The following is a 21,257-nucleotide window of genomic DNA, read 5'->3' as shown; positions in this document are numbered from 1 at the left end:
CTATGTTGGGGAAGGAGCCTGAGCTGGTGCACGAGGCTAAGCGGTTCCGGCTAGATTTAGTCAGACTCACCTCGATGCATGGCTTGGGCTCCGGAACCAGCCTCCTCGAGAGGGGCTGGACTCTCTTCCACTATGGAGTTGCCCGTGGTGAGAGGCGTAGAGCAGGTGTGGGCATACTTATTCCCCCCGGCTGTGCGCCTGTACATTGGGGTTTACCCCAGTGGACGAGAGGGTAGCCTCCCTCCGCCTTACGGTGCGTTCACACCAGACGCGGTCGGGCGACGCGATTACATACAAAGTCAATGCAAAGACGCAATTAGACGCGGATTCGAGCCGGCGGCGCGATGAGGCGCGGTGGGGCGGCGCGGTGAGGCGCGGTGAGGAGCGGTGAGGCGGTGCGGTGATGCGGTGGCCGCCGCGCGAGTGAAAATATGCGATTCGCGCGAGTTCAAAAAATCCAACTTTGGCGAAATATTCGCGCCAGACAGCCTATCAGCGTTGAGATTCTGGACGACAGTGACGTGGAGACAGATGGACAGGCGCTCCGCAGCTGAAATGGAGTCGTGTCTGTGACATGCAGATGGGACTGCAGATGGAAATTAGCTTCTAAGCTACAATCTGGTGCAGGTCATCTCTTTACTTTGTAATTAATGTACTTTGCACATGGTCCCTGACTAAATAAAATAAAAAAATTAAATCACCGCCTTCTCCAGGAGTTCCGTCTGGATGACGGCCGCCTCCAGCGGCACCCCAGGCCCACCAGGACCCAGCCCGACGACCCGCTCGGGAGGACCGGCGCCGCGATCTCTCGGCAGGACACCAACCACAGGCGCCCCGCAGCTGAAACGGAGCCGCGGCCCAGCTGCGGAGCGCCTGCAGCCGGCGTTCCGCCGAGAGATCACGGTACCGATCCTCCCGAGCAGGCCACCAAACTGGGTCCCGGCGAGCCCGAAACACCGCTGGAAGCGGCCGCCACGGGAGGATCGGTGCCGTGATCTCTCGGCGGGACGCCGGCTGCAGGCGCTCCGCAGCTGGGCCGCGGCTCCGTTTCAGCTGCGGGGCGCCTGTGGCATGGTGTCCTGCCGAGAGATCGCGGCGCCGGTCCCTTCGAGCGGGTCGTCGGGCTGGGTCCTGGTGGGCCTGGGGTGCCGCTGGAGGCGGCTGTCATCCAGACGGAACTCATGGAGGACCGGCGCCGCGATCACTCGGCAGGACAGGACACCATGCCACAGGCGCCCCGCAGCTGAAACGGAGCCGCGGCCCAGCTGCGAGCGCCTGCAGCCGGCGTCCCGCCGAGAGATCACGGCACCAATCCTCCCGTGGCGGCCGCTTCCAGCGGTGTTTCGGGCTCGCCGGGACCCAGTTTGGTGGCCTGCTCGGGAGGATCGGTGCCGTGATCTCTCGGCGGGACGCCGGCTGCAGGCGTCGGTCCTCCCGAGCGGGTCGTCGGGCTGGGTCCTAGTGGGCCTGGGGTGCCGCTGGAGGCGGCCGTCATCCAGACGCAACTCCAGGAGAAGGCGATGAAATTCTCCGAGCTGAATGCACCACCGCATGATGTCACTGATCCAGACACGACGGCGTGTGCGTTTCAGACGAATCTCGGACTGCCACAGCAGGTACAAGGACGCGATCAGCCATGGATAGCCCCTTGAGCTATCCACTCGTTTTTTACTCGCGCGAAAGAGGCGTTTGAGGCGATGGAATTTAATTTACACCTGCGGCAACGATCGCGCGATGAAGGCGGTGCGAATATTCGCATCGCGTTTGGTGTGAACGCACCGTTAGGGTGGGGGGACTAGTCCTGACTGTCGTTTGTGCTTATGCACCAAACAGCAGTTCAGAGTACCCACACTTTTTGGAGTCCCTGGAGGAGGCACTGGAGAGTGCTCCTCCAGGAGACTCCCTCGTCCTGCTGGGGGACTTCAATGCTCATGTGGGCAATGACAGTGAGACCCGGAAAGGGGTGATTGGAAGGAACAGCCCCCCCCGATCTGAAACAGAGTGGTGTTTTGTTATTGGACTTCTGTGCTCGTCATGAACTGTCCATAACGAACACCATGTTCAGGCAAAAGGGTGTCCATATGTGCACTTGGCACCAGGACACCCTAGGCCGCAGCTCGATGATCAACTTTGTGGTTGCATCGTCGGACTTGCGGCCGTATGTCCTGGACACTCGGGTGAAGAAAGGGGCGGAGCTGTCAACTGATCACTACCTGGTGGTGAGTTGGCTCCGCTGGAGGGGGAGGAAGCCAGTCAGACCTGGCAGGCCCAAACGTATTGTAAAGGTCTGCTGGGAACTTCTGGCGGAATCCCCTCTCAGAAGGAGCTTCAACTCCCACCTCCGGCAGAGCTTCAACCATGTCCCGGCGGAGGTGGGGGACATTGAGTCCGAATGGGCCATGTTCCGTGCTAAACAAAGTGTTAAACAACATCATATGTGTCATTGACCATAAGGAATATTGTGTGTGGTTGTTAGTTGATCTGGCTAAAGCCTTTGACTCTGTTAACCACAACATCTTACTCGGCTAGGCTTAAAAATATAGGTCTTTCAGAGGAATCTCTGACATGGTTCGGAAGTTACATCTTTGGTCATGTACAATCTGTGCAAGCTGTGGGTTACCAGTCTGATCCTCTGCCCCTATCTACGGGTGTTCCTCAGAGGTCTATATTAGGTCCAACCCTATTCAAAATTTATATAAACAATATTGTCCATGCTTCTGGTAGTTCTCACATCAATTTATATGCCGATGATACCATTCTTTACACATCTAGAGCAAGCCTGAATTCTGCCCTAACTTCCTTGCAAAACAGCTTCAACAGTTTCCAACATGCCTTCACCAACCTTACCTTCTATTAAACACAAACAAAACCAAATTCATGATTGTCAACCGTATCTCAGACTGTCAGTCATCTCAATGGGCCTCATGCAAGAACATTTTCGTATTTTTATTCTAAATTTCTCTTACTTTTTTCGTACGAAGGTCTCGTACGAACACGCCACGTCAGATTCAACAAACGCTCTTAACTTGGGAAAAAGTGTGTAAACGACCTGCGTAAATGATGAATCCCACTCGTGCGTATTTAAGGGGCACGTGCATGAGGATAGTAAATTTGCATACTCCACGCCCAAAATTATACCATATTAGGAGCTGTGCTTCCTCTCTCCTGTGCCAGGAAGTGTTGAGTGTTGAATCATGAGAATGGCATCAAGACGCAAAAAGAACAACTTTAGGGGCTCTGAGACTGAAGTTCTGCTTTCAGAGATCCAAAAAGGAAAATCTGTCATTTTTAGCAGTGTCAGCAGTGGAATTACGGGACCTGCTAAAGCCAAGAAATGGGAAGTTATTACGAGTGCTGTTAATTCCATGTCACCTGTAGTTCGTATGAAATAAAATAAATTTAAAAAAAGAAAAGAAATGGTTTATATTACAATAGCTTTAAAAAAAAAAAAAGTCTCGCCATGGCCAGGCGCTCGATGACTGCAACTAAAGCCATGCAATCAGTTGTTGCCTCATCATGATGGCACTTTGATGGGGTGGTCCATGAGGGGGGTCTTCTGGCACCTTCTGGTCTGCCTGGGCTGGTTCAGGTGGAGACCCTCATTCATGGCAATATTGTGCAAATCTGGCATGTCTTCTTTGGGCTATAGAGAAGTTTGCCCCCCCACTGTATCGAGACACACCCACCTGGTCTTCAGCTCAGTGCGCTCCACGACAGGGGCACGGGTGCTTTGATGCGTATATGTGTCTAGTGCTCCAATTATGATTGGCAGTCCAGCCACGGCATGAAAGTCCCTCTTAATTTGTACTTGTTGGACAGCGGTGTATGGGAATTTGATGTACCATGTTGAGTACCATGGGTGATAAACTGATGAGGGCTTTGATGACCAAGGGGAGCACGCGACTCACAGAGGACTGGGACACCCAATCTGTCTCCAATGTCTCTCTGAAAGGTTCCAGTGGCCAAAAATCCAAGGGTGGTGAGGACCTGGACGTGTGGTGGAATTGGGTTTGATCGGTGTGTTTCTCTGGAATTGTGGCTCCAGCAAGCTGCATATTTGCAGCAGCACAGTCCTTGGCAATCTTAATCGCGATATCAGCCATTCGTCTGTCTCCACATGGATATCTACACGGTCTCTTCAAGAGCCTGACGCGCTAAGGCATCCAAAAGTAGCAAGTCAGCCACTGGTTCGTGTTGTATACAGTCAGATTAACCTTCAATTAGTGCATAATTTAAGTCAAACAGAATAATGTCAGCATAATTATGGGGTATAATGTATATATTTATTTATGTTTGCTTCAAAGTAATTAAATATACAATCCATTAGTCAAGCAAACTTGATTGGAATAACAGCGGACTATTTTAGGAAACTCCTACGACAGGTCTGGATCACTCGTAAATTCTGTTCGTACCTGAAAGAAAACGTAAAATACGAAAAGATTGGTGAATGCGCAAATTCTCTTAAATCACTCATACGCACGACTTAAGAACAAATCTGTGCGTACGAACGATTGTTGCATGAGGCCCATTATCTCCTCCTTGGATGTTACAGCATTACAACTTACAACTCCTACAAGTACTGTATTTAGGTATCTGGCTTGACAGTTCACTCTCCTTTGAGATTCATATCAACACAGTAATGTGTTGAAGTCAAATCAAGAATCGGCCTTTTGTACTGCAACAAATCATCCTTTACCCATCCCGCAAAGCACAGCCTGGTCAAAATAACAATCCTCCCCATTCTAGATTATGGTGATATAATAAAAAAACTGGATGTTATCGTTCATACTGCAATTCGTTTTGTTACTGTTGTCTCTTTGAACACTTATCATTGTAATCTGTATTCACTTGTTAACTGGCCATCTCCCCATTCCCACAGCTTGTTGTATTGTTACCAATTCATTTACAAAACTATAATTGATGAAACCCCTCTATATCTTTGAATACTCAACATTTCCAGCAACAAACAGTAATTACGCTCTCGTAATTTTATCACCAACAATCATTCCAAAAGTCTGCTCCTTCTTTGGTCATTTCTCATTATAGTTAGCTACCTCTAATGACTGGAATCGGTTGAAAACACTAAAGCTCCGTTCCTACATCCCGCTATCTACCTTCAATAACTAATTGCGAATATTAGTTTCAGATCAGTGTACCTGCTTCTAATTTGCTCCAGGGATTTCCTTGTTGAACGTAATGTATTTATTGTGTGGGAGAAGTTTTTATTTGTTTTATGAGAATGTATCATGATTGTTATTTGGAAAATTTGCCCTTTGCTGCTGCCTCTTGGTCACATCATTTCATAAACAGATTATGAGTCAACATAAAGACAAGGATAAAATCCTTCATTTCAATGTTCATGACCTCTACATATGGAAATACAGCTGAATAAGATGCTGTCAGAACGCAGAAAGATAACTTTGATCAATGTGGTGCCTTCTGCAAAAGTGAGGCCAAAATGGGGCTTAAGTAGCAGTCAGGCCTAAGACATTAAGGACTGTGGGAATACAACAAATGAAGTGCAGGAGGAAAGGGAGCAAAAATATAAACTGCCTTCATACAGTTGCTCTGTCAAGGTTACAGAGTAGATGTGTTGTTAGGAGGAAGTAGCAGGGGTTATGAAGGATGTTTCCTTGACAGTACAGGGTCACTGACAGAACTTGGAGAGGAAAAACCCTGTTTGCAGATTATGAAGGCAAATTGAATATGATAATTGGCTACAGTCTTCTGAAAACAGGAGACTAACTTTGGGCTTCTTTATGGCAAGACTGACACATGTATCTGAAAGAAAGATGCCCTGCAGAAAATTAGGAAATCATTAGCAATAGATAGACAAACTATCTATTGTTCAATTCATTTTTATTTATATAGCGCCAAATACAACAAATGTCATCTCAAGGCACTTGGATAATAAAGTCCAATTCAAGCCAATTGGAATTCAATTAATTGTAATCATAATTATTCATAAAATAATCCAATTCGTTCATATAGAGCCAATTCAAAAACAATTTCCTAGCTAAGGAAACCAACAGATTGCACTGAAACTTTTTCTTTCTCGGTCCAATCTCCCGTCCTGAGCGTGCCTGAGAAGACTGTGGAGAGAAACGACTCCCTTTTAACAGGAAGAAACCTCTGGCAGAACCAGACTCAGGAAGGGTGGCCATCCGCCTCGACCAGCTGGGGTTTGAGAAGACAGAAAGGACGGGAGGGAGGGGGGAGGGGAGGCAGGTGGGTGGGGGACACTGTAACACCATTCAGAGGATATCTGTTGGAACAGGGAAACGCGAGTTAATGACCACAATAATAAAGAGAGTAAAGTGAGGAAAGGTGTGACAGATGAGGCCCCCCAGCAGTCTAGGCCTATAGCAGCTTAACTATGGGATGTTTCAGGATCACCTTAGCCATCCCTAACTATGAGCTTTATCAAAAAGGAAAGTTTTAAGCCTGGTCTTAAAAGTGGAAAGGGTGTCTGCTTCCCGGACATTTACTGGCAGCTTATTCCACAAGAGAGGGGCCTGATAACTGAAGGCTCTGCCTCCCATTCTACTTTTAGAAACTCTGGGAACCTCAAGTAAACCTGCAGTTTGGGAACGAAGTGCTCTGTTAGGAAAATATCTTACAATGAGATCTTTAAGATATGATGGAGCTTTGTCATTAAGAGCTTTTATATGTAAGGAGAAGAATCTTAAATTCTATTCTGAATTTAACAGGAAGCCAATGAAGAGAAGCTAAAACTGGAGAAATATGATCTCTCCTGTTAGTTCTCATCAGAACTCTGGCTGCAGCATTTTGGATCAACTGAAGGCTTTTCAGAGAATATGTAGGACAGCCCAATAATAGAGAATTACAGTAGTCCAATCTTGAAGTAACAAATGCATGAATTAGTTTTTCTGCATCACTCTGAGACAAGATGTTCCTGATTTTAACAATATTACGAAGATGAAAGAAGGCAGTCCTAGAAACCTGTTTTATATGCGAGTCAAATGATAAATTCTGGTCAAAAATAACTCCAAGGTTCCTCACTGTAGAACTAGAAGCCAAGGAAATACCATCTAGAGTAACTATATAGCTAGACAATTTCTCCCTGAAACGCTCAGGTCCAAAGATAACGACTTCAGTTTTGTCTGAATTCAGCAGCAGACAGTTCTGAGTCATCCAGGTCTTTATGTCTTTAAGACATGCTTGTAGTCTGACCAACCTATTGGGTTCATCTGGTTTTATAGATAAGTACAGCTGAGTATCATCAGCATAGCAATGGAAATTTATGCCATGCTGTCTAATAATGTTACCTAATGGAAGCATGTATAAAGTGAAAAGAATCGGTCCAAGCACAGAACCCTGGGGAACTCCATGACTTACTCTTGTGTGTGAGGAAGATTCTTCATTTACAAGAACAAACTGAAATCTATCAGATAAATATGACTAAGCCTAAGCCTATGACCAGCCTAATGCAGTTCCTTTAATCCCAATAACATGTTCAAGTCTCTGTAATAAGATACTGTGATCGACCGTATCAAACGCGGCACTGAGATCCAACAGGACAAGCACAGACACAAGTCCCCTATCAGAGGCTAAGAGATCATTGGTAACTTTCAGCAGTGCAGTTTCTGTGCTATGATGCACTCTGTCTGAATCCTGACTGAAACTCTTCAAACAGATTATTTCTGTGTAAATGATCACAAAGCTGAGCTGCAACTATTTTTTCAAGAACTTTAGACATAAAAGGGAGATTGGATATAGGTCTATAATGAGCCAACACCTCTGAGTCAGGTAGTCAGTAGGTTTTTTAAGTAAAGGTTTAATTACAGCAACCTTAAAAGGCTGAGGTACATATCCTGTCAACAAAGACAGATTGATCAAATCCAATATGGAAGTGTCAATTAATGGGAAAACCTCCTTGAACAGTCTGGTTGGGATTGGGTCTAAAACACAAGTTGATGGTTTAGAAGAGACTATTGCTGTCGTTAGATCAGAGAGATCAACTGGACAGAAGCCGTCTAAATACAAATCAGGTTCTAAAGATACTTCTAAAGCTGCTGTACTTGATGGTACATCACTGATAATAGTGGGAAGGACTCCATCAATCTTCTCTCTAATAGAAACAATTTTATTGATAAAGAAGCTCTTGAAATCATCACTGCTGAGAGTTAAAGGAATACCTGGCTCAGCAGAGCTCGGACTCTTAGTCAGACTGGCTACAGTGCTGAAAAGAAACCTGGGATTGTTCTTATTCTCTTCTATCAATGATGAATAATAAGCAGTTCTAGCTTTACGAAGGGCTTTCTTATACGTTATTAAACTATCTTTCCAGACTAATTGAGACTCTTCTAAATTAGAGGAACGCCACTGTCTCTCCAGCTTTCTTGCAAATGGCAGTGAAGAAAAGGATGATGGAATTAATTCTTTAAATCTGGTTACAGCCTCCTCTGATAGACACCTTTTATATGTAAATTTCTTCTCAGATACTGTATAGTCAAGTAATATAAACTCAAAGGTTATCAAAAAATGGTCAGATAAGACAGGGTTATGAGGGAACACTGTTAACTGTTCACTCTCAATGCCATAAGTCAGCACAAGATCAAGGGTGTGATTAAGGCAGTGAGTCGGTCTGTGAACACTCTGAGAAAATCCATTAGAGTCTAATATAGAATTAAAGTTCATATTCAGGCTATCATTCTCAACATCTACATGAATATTAAAGTCAAATACTGTTGAAAGGCAATACTTTCTTTCTAACCTACGTCAGAACTCAGAATAGACAGAAGTCCTCTAGAGACCTTGTGGAAAGGTTCCGGCATCTTTTAACTCATGGATCTTCAAAGCTGTTTAAATGGAAAAAGTCTATAAGAGTTTGACCAGGAAATGCATTGGAGGAGAATCAAATTATTGACCAAAGTAAGTACAGAAAAAAATGGAGACATTCTGTGGCTTCTGATGCCAAGTCTGTTAACTGCCCAGACTTTATGTTACATAATGGTCATTCAGTCAGATGACACGATAAAATGATAAATGAAATCATGATTTTATTAGAGCAGAAAGACAGTCTGGAAATATTTTAAGCAACCACACTTTGACTCATAGTCTTTTTTTTTTTTTTTTTTGGACTGAATTTCACTCACAATTTCTAATGCAATTAGTTGTCTGGCAAAAGAAACGTGAAAAATATTTGAATGAGAGCTGCTTTATTGTGAGTTTATTTATTTTTTTACCAAAATTTTTTAAAAAACATGAAATTGTGGCGTCCATTTGAGGGTAGTTGAGTGTATACATACATGCAACAGTAATTCATCCCACAACCATATTATCTGGGTGTGTTAATCCAGCTACGGGAGCTTTGATTTCATACAATCAACATGTTTACATGCAATTTAAAAGTCCAGTTTTGGTCAGACTGTTTTATTCATGTAAATGTTCTTTTTGAATATGAGCAGCCTTTGCATACCGATGGGTTCTGATTGGTGTTAACTTTTGTGTTTTGGCCCCCCAATGGGTACCGTACAGCCTGACAAGATGGATTGTTTTGTGACTGTGATTTCACAAGATTCTAGCTGCCCTTCAGAAGTAGCCTTGTGAGGCTGTGGACTCATGTCTCATAAGCCTCATTTAATTAAATGCAATTTAATTGGAGGTGAAAATGTACAAACTAACTGAAAGGACTTTTTTAATTATTGCCTCATTATCCATATATATATAAATATATGCTAATTAAATGAATAATGAGACAATGCCTATAACTACTTACTTTTACAGTGTGATCAGAGTGAAGTAAAGTATCGATCAATCCATCTATTTTTGTTGCTTATTTGGTACAAGCCACCTCCCTCCTGGGTCTGTCCCAAGACCTCATCCCAATGGAGATGGCTGAAACACCTCCTCTGGGAGGCATTCAGAAGGCATCGTGACCAGATACCCAAACCAAGGTGTAGCTCCTTTATTTATTTAAAACAATTATTTCTTAAAGTATTTCTGCTTTGTCAAAATAGATTTGATTCTTAGTTATATCTAGTTGCACTGTTATGACTATATTTAAACTCTTCTAAAACTAACTAAAGCATTCAGAATTTACATAAGACCACCTTTGGTCTTTTGTGGGTGAGGGGTATCTGGGTAATGTGTTAGGAGATCAACCACTGCCTGTGTGTCTAGTAAATCTCAGTGCTGTCCAGCAAGGTCACAGTACTCTACTCAACATCATATCCATATCAAATTTATAACAGCGCTGAGATGTTAGAATGCCAATAAATTCCCCTCATTATTGGAAAATGCCAAAAAAAATTAAACACATGTGTATGCGCATTAAAACGAACAGCTGATGCAATCAGTTACATCTGGTGGCCTGGGGAGGTCTCACAGGAGCAGAAGAATGTGTGGCGTTTTTGATTAATGTCAGCTTTAATCCTGTGTATGTGACATATTGATCATGAGGGATTTATAACATTGAGATGTACACATAAATCTGAATACTGCATGCTTGGTTAAAACAGGGCTTCATGTTTCTCTTTCCTACGTTTTAAGGGTGAAATTGTGTGCAGCTGGGCTCCAGCAAAGGACAGCAGCCTTCACAAAAATGCAAGACCTAGAGCTGTTGACACCTCCATAAACAGAGGTCCTTGTGAATAATTTGTTTTGGGTCCTAACCCTGACTGTTTTTACTAGACTGACCATATAGGGTGTAGACTCTTTCCAGAGCAATGGAGCATGGCTGGATCTGCAGAGTGGGGACAGCACTGTTTACATCAGAGCAATCAGCCTAGCAAGACTTTTTGTAAAAATCTCTGGACTTTTTTTCAATAAATTTTGCATGCCTGCTGCCCCTCTAATAGCCTCCAGTAAAAGTAAAAGAAGCAGTGATCTCGGTGCGAGAGGTGCCCTGTCTGCATGGAAGAGTCTGTTAGTAGGATAACCAGATGAGATGAGAAGTCCTCAGGGAGTCTTTATGGTGATGTGTCTGTGGAACTTATCTCAGCCCAGCCAACATATAGGGCCCCTTTTAGGGATACCTTCATAGTTGTGCTCTACTATTTTTCTTTGTCAGTCACAAATCCAAGATTAGAAAAAAAAAGTTCCATATTTGTCCTTCAGCTACCCTGAAAACAGATATCAACTTTAACGTGCACACTGCTCTTGCTAAGCATCTCTCTTTCAGACTGATTCATACCACGTTTTAGGTTTGTTTTGCTAGCAGTTACCACATACTGGCTCTATTATTCGATCCTGTTTTTGTAAATAGAAGCAGATAGGTAGCAGATAGATCTCCACATCTATTTGTTAAAGCAATCAATCACTCTACTCTCTAAAGAGAAGAGTCAACAACGAGTCACTCCATTGGTCAATGAAGAGAAGTAGGTTGTAGCAGCAGTTACGCTGCAGGATGATCCTCCTACATTTCTGACAGTGTCAGAAGTTTGTTCCTGGTGATCTTTAGTTGTAACTGTGGCCATTGAACCTCTTTCACTAATAATAATGTAGGACGACCATTGTATGCCAGGATTAAAGATATCGCCACAATTCTTTCATATTGTTCCTTTATCATAGGAGGCTAAGAAATGCAGTTTGTACCAAGTTTAAGATGCCAAGTAAGCTATGAGGTTCCTAAATCTATAGACACAGGTGCTAAAGGCCAGCAAATTTGTAGTCAAAATAAATGGGTTATTGGTCCAGATAAACTCCCAAAATATAGAGTGATAAGTATCAAATCAAGACAAACCAAGTCAAGAATGGCAGGCCCCATATTAGACCAATATTTCCAGATTAAAGACCTAGTAAATGCAATGTAAATGTATTTTATTTATACAGCCCTTTACAGACAATCATTACGATGTACCAAAGTGCTTTACAGCAGGTAATAAATAAAGAAAGGAATAGGTAAAAACAAATGAAAACAATAAAAGAACAGTGAAAGCAATAAAATACAACAAAATCGAATACGATAAAAGTGTCATCATACTACTGGGTATTAAAAGCAATCCTAAATAAGTAGGTAAGTAGGTCAGAAATGAGACGAAGCTCAACGGGGAGCTTATTCCAGAGCCTGGGGGCAGCGATGGAAAAGGCTCAGTCACCGGTGTTTGTATTCTGACCTGGGCACTTCCAGCAAAAATTGATTTGATGACCTCAGAGCTCTTCCAAGATTGCGGACTGTTAAAAGCTCAGATAAATATGATGGGGCACGGCCGTTAAGAGCTTTAAAAACAAACATTAAAAGTATAAAATCAATTCTATAAAGGACAGGAAGCCAATGGAGGAGTTAAGAACAAGAGTGATGTGCACACGTCTGTTAGTGTTGGTTAAAAGATGGGCAGCAGCGTTTTGCACAAGTTGAAGGCGACTGAGAGAAGACTGGGAGACGCCAAGAAAAAGTAAATTGCAATAGTCTAACCTTGAACTTATTAGGGCATGGATGGCTTTTAAGAAAGAAAGAGAATAGCGCCAAGCGATTGTGAGGTCTGACTTTTTCTGGATGAACGATTTTGTGATGCAAACGTATTACTCTTTTGAACGCATATTGTTTTGAGGAGCAAAACGCTTTATTTTTGTGGCCCCAGCCAACTAGCCGGACTACCTTCGTCAACGCCAAAACGAGGCCGGAACTCGGCTCACAGGACGCAGCAGGGGGTAAGTCAAATTTAATAACTGATATTGCTAATATGGGATGTCATACAGCTTCATGTCAAAAGAGGCGAACTATCCCTTTAAGGCGTCTTCAGCAATATCTGAGATTAAAACCTTCCAATCACTGTCACAGTGCCCTGATCTGAAGACCAGACCTTTCTTATCACAGTAGGGTGTCTCTCATGACAGCCAAGAAATGAGTTTTTAATCAAGACCAGGAAGTCTCAACAAGTCAACAGTAAAAGGTTTAGGTCAACAGGCACCTGCTCCAGAATATTGGATTTAAAGTCAAGACCAACAAATGCCAAGCAGAAACCATCCACACAGGTCCAAGAACAAAACGTTGTGTTTTGAAGTAATTTGATTTTGCTATTAGATGCCATTTGAAATATTCAGTTGCATATTTCAGTAATTCGGGGACAGCTCTGGAACAGGTGTAAGAGTGGTCAGCAGTTAGATCCCATTTTACATTTGATTTACATAAGTAATTCCAATCATTCATTTGTAACCCAAATGCTTTTCATGTTGCAGTTTTTACATCTAAATCTGTTGTCTATCTGCAGCATCTACTGCTGCATCTGAAACACACTTTTTTCTGCTCATGCCCCTGGTTAGCTGTAGCCACACTGATCAAAATACTCTCTTAAAGAAACAAAGAGATTATTTACTAAACACTTTTGCATAACTTTCCTTGTGTAATTCTAGTTGATAATATTAGGGCAATTTGTCAGCACATCTCCAATTAGAGTGTCAGTCAAGTGATGTCATGAGTTATTGGTATCATACTCAAATAGTAAAACTTTTTTGATCTGCACATAATCTGAGTCGGTTTTTCAAAACCAAAAGGAGAAGAGCAGAATTTTGTCTGTGGTGCTCGCTCCACAGAAAGAAGACTTTCAGAAGTTCAGAATCCATTTCCAGAAGTATGATTTTTCCTTTGTGGAGATTCCTTTTGCAAAGGTGCCCATTGCTATAGAAACAGCAAATAATCTTGAAATTATTTTACAGCTATGTTATGTAAAATGATTAAAACTTGAACGTTTACACAGGCATTGTGTCAGGAACCTGAGGCAGTGTGCTGAGGTAACAATGTGATGGCCTTCGTATGATAACATGTTTCTGAGCCCCAGGGCTGTCGCAGGCTTTGACAAGCAGTTTGTGAAATCTAAACTGAAGACTCCCACCTGATCAACTCTGAAGCTATTAATCTGCTCTGTCATGACAATTAGATTGTGAGGCATTTAATCACTCGCAATCTTTTCATTATTTATGAACATGATGGTAGGGATGAGGCTACTTAAATGTCATAATTAGCAGTAATTAGAGGCCTGTGTTTCCATTTATGAGCATCAAAAATGAAGTGTGAATTTTTTATTTATGTATCATTGTGTCACGGGTCATGAAACCTGTATTAATTCAGAATACAATTATATATACATGAAAATATTCTATTAGGACAGTCAGTTTTTTAAGTGTGTTTTAAATGTGTCTTCTCTTCTCTGTGTCCTCTTCTTGCTATATTACACTTTATTCTTAAACTAGACCTTTACTCCATTCACCTTTCAGTGCTGTCTCAGGCTGTGAGGGTAATTTCTACACAAAGTCTGCACATCTGTTTTTTGAATGACAGCTTCCACTGATCAGCTGGGGCTACCTATGGACCAATCACAGGAAAGGTGTGTATTTTCTCTGGTTATTAGCTGAGGGTAGACATCTGGTTATAGTTAGGAGTGGGTACTTGGACCTGGCTTATTTTGTTTGGTTGCAGTGCAGATTTGAACTCTAGAGGCCTATGGAGGTGGTTCTCTGCTCAACATCCTGTATGGAAAAACAAATCTTATAAGAGTTCGTGCTGCCCTGGTCATACTTGTGCTGTGTGTTGCTCGTGTGCACTGGCAGAGAGGGGAACTGTGTTTTCAGGAAAGTAGAAGGAAAACTTAGCAGAAATCAGATCTCAAGAATATATATCAACTTTATCATTAAAATGGGTAGAGCTGCCCAGTTTTTAGATCATGCATTCCACATCAGACCAATGAAGATTTGGATTTATTTTGAGTATCTGACTGATCTGGAAAGAATAGTGCTTATAATAGTGCACTACCACAAATAGAAATCAAAGAGAAAACTTTTACTCAACTTTTCCTAGCACAATATGATTGATTAAATGATCTGCAATGCCCATAACTATTCAAATTTTGAATGTAGGACACTTTATTATTTCATGAAAAACATGAGCTCATCTTGAATTTGATGGGAGAAACACAAAAAGTGCCATGTTTCCCACCGTGTGGCACCATCTTTTAACAACCTTTAAACTTCTGGGAATGGAGGAGACCAGTTGCTGTGTTTTATGTAGTGCTGCCCAGATGTGGGTAGAGTAGCCAAAAATTGTATTCAAGTAAAAGTACTGTTACTTTAGAATGACTTGAGTAAGAGTAAAAAAGTGCTTGGTAAAAAAACTTCTCAAGTACTGAGTAAATGTTGAGTAACGTCTGATTAATTTGGTAACACAAGCATTCAATCAGACAGACAAAAATACAAAATAATCATCTTTAGGTAAATTGGAGTTCATCCAATTGATCAAATAAATTAAAATGAATTAATTAATTACTAAATAGCTTAAATTAAAATAATCCAGGTAAATTCAAGTACTTCAATAAAAAATAAAAGAATCTTAGGAAATGTTTAAAACATATGTAACCCATATGTAAGCTATTGGCCTATCCATGTTTGATCAAGTTAGATGTTGAGTTTCTGCTGAAATGTCCATTTGTTTTGGTTAACACAGAAGTCACATAATGTAGCTGCTGTTTCGCACTTTTTGTAAGGTAAACATGCTTTTAGTATGAGGCCTCGTCTGTGTCTTCATTTCTGACTGTTGATTCTGATATTTTTCATCTATTTCTTTTTTTGTTTGCTATGACTGTAAATTGTAAAGCTAACCCGTCCCGCCGCTGAGATTGAGTATGGTCACGTGACGAGACTGCACGGCTATGTTTGATTGGTGAAACACAGTCAGGTGGTAGAGCCTTTGGCGGAAGTCTCTCTCTCTTTGTCAAAATAAAACATTAAAATACGCGGGGGGATAAAAATAATGACGCGTAGAATACCAAAGAGGTAAGAAGAAAAGTAACGAGCACAGTCAGTGCGGTTACATGGCACTGAAAGGATCAGATAATTGGCTAACTTACAATAAGAATGAGTTGAGCAAGGGTAATTATCCTTGGATATATGACGGTGAATGAATCGGATCAGAGGCACAAAGCGTGTCATACTCCGATACGATATGTGGCGCTGTAACCATTTCAACTATTGTTAACACATTGACTCCCAAATCACGTAAAACTACGTTTTTACTGCCCATGCGTTGGCTCCCAAATGCTAAAAATATGTTTTTACGTTTTTTTTTATGGATTCTGAATCTATACATTCTAATGCACATTCTGTGTGATTTTTGTAATTATGTGATGAACAGAACTGACATAGATGGCAGTCAAAAACTGGTGTCATCATCTGGACATTTTGATCATTACGCCAATGGCTTTGCGTCAACTCAAGAACAATTTTGATGACGCTGCATTGATTGTTGTGCATTTCCGCATTTTGTCCAATTGCACGTGCCGGTTTCCAGAGGGTGACGGTAAAGTAACATAAACAAACAACAAGAAGGAGAAGAAGACACGCGACAAGTCTAAGGAGGCGGTCTTATGAACAGGTTAGCTTTGCCACATGCGACACGACGCAAATCTTCTGACATATCCTCTGGATATGTATCTAAAGTGCGACAGGCTGAAAGAGGAGCCCACCTTTCACAAAAGCCCCGATCTCAGTTTGTTGTTGATTTTGGTGGATACCCGCCTTGGTTTAGCTAAGGATAGCTCGCTAATGGCGGCACCTAGAGACACGCAGTTTTGACCCACAAAGAGTTTAAAGTCTCAGCTTTCAAACGAGCCATAACATGTTTCAGTGGCCCTATCACATAATATGCTGTGACTGTACAAAAATCGTCAAAAAAATGGTTTAGAACGCTGGGAGTCTACGACATAATTCTGTAAAAAATGCTGGTAGTCAATGTGTTAAAAGAGCCACTTCCAGTTGACCCCTTCAACACCAAACTCAGGCATTCGAGAAAATGGCGAATGAAGAGCAAGATGAAGTTACGTCCCTCTATATTTCGTTTGTGATGAGCTGCTAATTGCACAAAAGCGATGCACAACGGCGCATTCTCCATCGCTGTGTTTTTCTTTCTGACGCGACTACAACAGTAACATCGTCTCTTCCGACTTCCGGTTCCTGACCCCAGGAAAAAATCTCGAGCATGCGCAGAACACAAAGTCTAATTCACCACGTGCTTCATCCGTCTACAAGCACGTTTATTTTGACTTTGACTTAATCGGATCGCGAGTAACTTGATTTGATTCAATTTCTTGTCGGATTAAGATGTCTAGATACACTTAATAACTCAATCTTATTGTAAATTAGCCAATTATCTGATCCTTTCAGTGCCATGTAACCCCACTGATTGTAGCCTAATGTAGCAGAGTTAGAGTACAGTTTCTTCTTCACAAATCTACTCAAGTAAAAGTAAAAGGTATAGTGATTTAAAACTACTCCTAGAAGTATCATTTTTTCAAAAACTTACTCAAGTAAATGTAACGGAGTAAATGTAACTCGTTACTACCCACCTCTGGTGCCTGAATGCCACACATATACATGCATACATACACATGTATATTTGTATTCAGTATTGATTTTTGGTCATGTCCCTTGCACGGAGAAATGTCTCCAGATTTTCAAAATCGTTTTACAATATTAAGGACTATAAATTATGGATGATCCAAGGTCTCAAATTGCTCCACAATTTGTAGATGTGCTTTTTTGCAGATTGCCAAACCTCTGCACATTGTTTCTTCTGAGAGACTTTGCGTCTTAAAGGTGTTCTTTTTCAACCCAATCATGCTACTGACCTTTTGCCAATTTACTTCCATACCTTGTAAGACATATTACTGCCATTAAAATCAAAATAAGCTAATACTTTTCATGAAATAGTAAATCTCATTCATTTTCCATACCCACTTCATCCCAGCTGCCATCGGGTGAGAAGCAGGTTGTATGCAAATGTGTAAACACACAGAAAAGTCGAACCCAGAATCTTGTTGAACTGCTAACCACCAAGCCAGCATTTAGCCTGTCAAATGTCTCCCTTTCAACAATTGATGTTTTCTATATTGTTGCATAGTTCTAGTACATCATTGCATTGTTTTCATTTACATTTTACACAGTGAACCAACTTTTTTAAAAATGGAGTTTACTTATTTATTTTTAATCAACAATCTACAATGACCTTGAGAGGGGCACACCCATAGAAAATGGTGGTTTTCTCAACCCCACATCTTTGGATCCTGGACCAAGTATTTGGTTTGGACTGAATATATCTGCATGATTTTGACTCAATTTGAGTAAATTCAGGACTTAAAAAAAACAACCAAGAGTCAGATAATTGCATTTCAAACATACAGCAGCAAACACACCAGCAGACACCGTCTGCTGCATAAATGTCATCTGCACCACAGATGATATGCTTGTGTTGGCAAAAATCCAAATGAGCCCGGCAAAAGGTCTTTTTGGTGAAAATAAACAGCCTCCATCCTGCTTTCTGTGAGTCACAGTCACACTGAAAAGCTAAAACTCTCACTGAAGTTTAAATTATGTCACTGAATTAGTATTTAGACACATTAGTGTCTTAGTATTAGGGACAACAAAACAGAAAAACTCTATTTGCTCATTTCTGCAGCCTCCTTTTGGATCTATCAGAGACAGAGAAGCCAAGGCTTGATAAAACCAAGACACAGCGTTCTGGATTGTATTCTGTTTACGTGTAAATATATACAGCGGGTGAAATAAGTATTGAACACGTCACCATTTTTCTCAGTAAATATATTTCTAGAGGTGCAATTGACATGCAATTTTCACCAGATGTCGGTAACAACCCAAGTAATCCATACATACAAAGAAATCAAACCATAGGTGTCCAGAAATTAAGTTATTTGTAATTAATTGAAATGACACAGGGAAAAAGTATTGAACACGCTTACTGAAATTTATTTAATACTTTGCACAAAAGTCTTTGTTGGCAAAGACAGCTTCAAGACGCCTCCTGTATGGAGAAACTAGTCGCATGCATTGCTCAGGTGTGATTTTGGCCCATTCTTCCACACAAACAGTCTTCAAATCTTGAAGGTTTCGTGGACCTCTTCTATGAACTCTGATCTTTAGTTTTTTCCATAGATTTTCTATTGGATTCATGTCAGGTGATTGGCTGGGACAGCCTAGCAGCTTTATTTTCTTTCTCTGAAACCAATTGAGAGTTTCCTTGGCTGTGTGTTTGGGGTCATTGTCTTGCTGAAATGTCCACCCATGTTTCATCTTCATCATCCTGGTAGATGGCAGCAGATTTTTTATCAAGAATGTCTCTGTACATTTTTCCATTCATCCTTCCTTCAATTATTTGAAGCCAGTACCATATGCTGAAAAACAGCCCCACGCCATGATGTTCCCACCTCCAAACTTTACTGTTGGTATGGTGTTTTTGGGGTGATGTGCAGTGCCATTTGACCTCCAAACATGATGTGTATTATGGCATCCAAAGAGTTCAATTTTGGTCTCATCTCCCAGTATTTCACAGGCTTGTCTAAATGTTGTGCAGCAAACTTAAAAGAGCTTCAACATGTTTTTTCTTCAGCAATGGAGTCTTGCGTGGTGAGCGTGCATACAGGCCATGGCGGTTGAGTGCATTACTTATTGTTTTCTTTGAAACAATTGTACCTGCTAATTCCAGGTCTTTCTGAAGCTCTACACAAGTGGTCCTTGGCTCTTGGACAACTCTTCTGATAATTCTTTTCACTCCTCTGTCAGAAATCTTGCGAGGAGCACCTGGTCGTGGTCGATTTATGGTGAAATGATATTCTTTCCACTTCCAGATTATGGCCCCAACAGTACTCACTGGAACATTCAGAAGTTTAGAAATCCTTCTGTAACCAATGCCATCATTATGGTTTGCAACAATAAGGTTGCGAAGGTCTTGAGAGAGCTCTTTACTTTTACCCATCATGAGATGTTTCTTGTGTGATACCAGAGACACCTTTTTATACACCTTTTTTATCATTTGGGACTGAACCAGCTGATATTAATTTGCACTGACAAGGGGCAGGATTGCTTTCTAATTACTGGGAGATTTCAGCTGGTTTCTTGGCTTTCCATGCTTTTTTGCACCTCCTTTTCTTCACGTGTTCAATACTTTTTCCCTGTGCCATTCCAAATTATTACACATAACTTAATTTCTGGACATCTATGGTTTGATTTCTTTGTATGTATGGATTACTTGGATTGTTACCGACATCTGGTGAAAATTTCATGTCAATAGCACCTCTAGAAATATATTTACTGAGAAAAATGGTGACGTGTTCAATATTTCACCCGCTGTATATCTGCATGAGCCACGTGTGCAGTAGTGATTTAGTGTAGTGATACCACTAATTTCATTTCGATACATGCTCTATAAATAAAGAATAAGATAGATAATCTGAGTTTTGGTGTCATTGGGTGGCTACAGTTTGAAACACTCAATTTTGAAAATTCCTTTCTTTTAACACATTAAACAGTATCAGTATTGACAAAATCCCCTTTGGTTTTACTTGGTATCGGATAGGAATGAAATTAGTGGTATCGCTAGGCCTGCTATGCTATAACTTAAACCACTCCACCAAAAACCTAAACTCCAGACTGCCTCAAATGAAAAGAGTTATTTTTACAGGAAGCTGTTAGGTCGATGTGATCAGACTTTGTAGGAAGGAAGGTATAAATACTCTATGTTGGCTTGTGGATTTGGAATAAATGCACTGTAGATGAGCCCTATGGGATGAGTTTAATATTGCCTTTTGAAAGGACCTATCTGCAGTTGGTGCCTTAAATTTTATTTTTGGTGGCTGGGCTCCTCCATCTTAAAAGCAGACACATAGTGTAAGCAGCTTTTCTCAAATAAAACAGATGGTCCAAACAGTGCAGACAAATGAAGAATCATGAGTGCTTTGCTCTCGTTTGCCCCTATAGTTTTGTTTTCAGTTTGAATTGAAAATTGGGCAGAAAATCAGTCAGTAAAAGTATGCGCATGGAGGAAGGTCTCTGATGTGTGTTCACAAACATTTACATTGCATGCGCGCATGCAAAGGTCTGATTTTGGGATTATGAAAAAAGAAAGAAATGTATACATGAGCTGACTGGGAGATGTTTGTGGTGTGAAGCTTGTTATTATTGAGCTTTTTCTTTATGAGGAGAGTTATTTTAGGATGGAGAGGTTTTTTTTCTTTGTTTCCTTCCTTCTAACTGGAATCACTTTGGAGTTTTTCAGCAAATTGTGTAAGGGCCTCAAATCTATAAAGGAAATAACAATATGCACATGCAGTACCCATGTGCCACAATCAAAACTGAATTTGCAATTCAGCAAAATGAGACCTGTTTTATGGATTCTGGCAGCGAAACGAAGCTCGTCATATTTTTGTGCAGCATAATAACCAGCTGTGATGTGAGGCTAAAGTTAGCAGACCTCAGTCAGGGGCTACAGTTTCTGCACAGCTAAAAAAAATAAC

Source organism: Odontesthes bonariensis, chromosome 15, assembly GCF_027942865.1.
Source record: "Odontesthes bonariensis isolate fOdoBon6 chromosome 15, fOdoBon6.hap1, whole genome shotgun sequence".
Taxonomy (NCBI): domain Eukaryota; kingdom Metazoa; phylum Chordata; class Actinopteri; order Atheriniformes; family Atherinopsidae; genus Odontesthes; species Odontesthes bonariensis.
Note: the sequence above shows the minus strand (reverse complement) of the source record.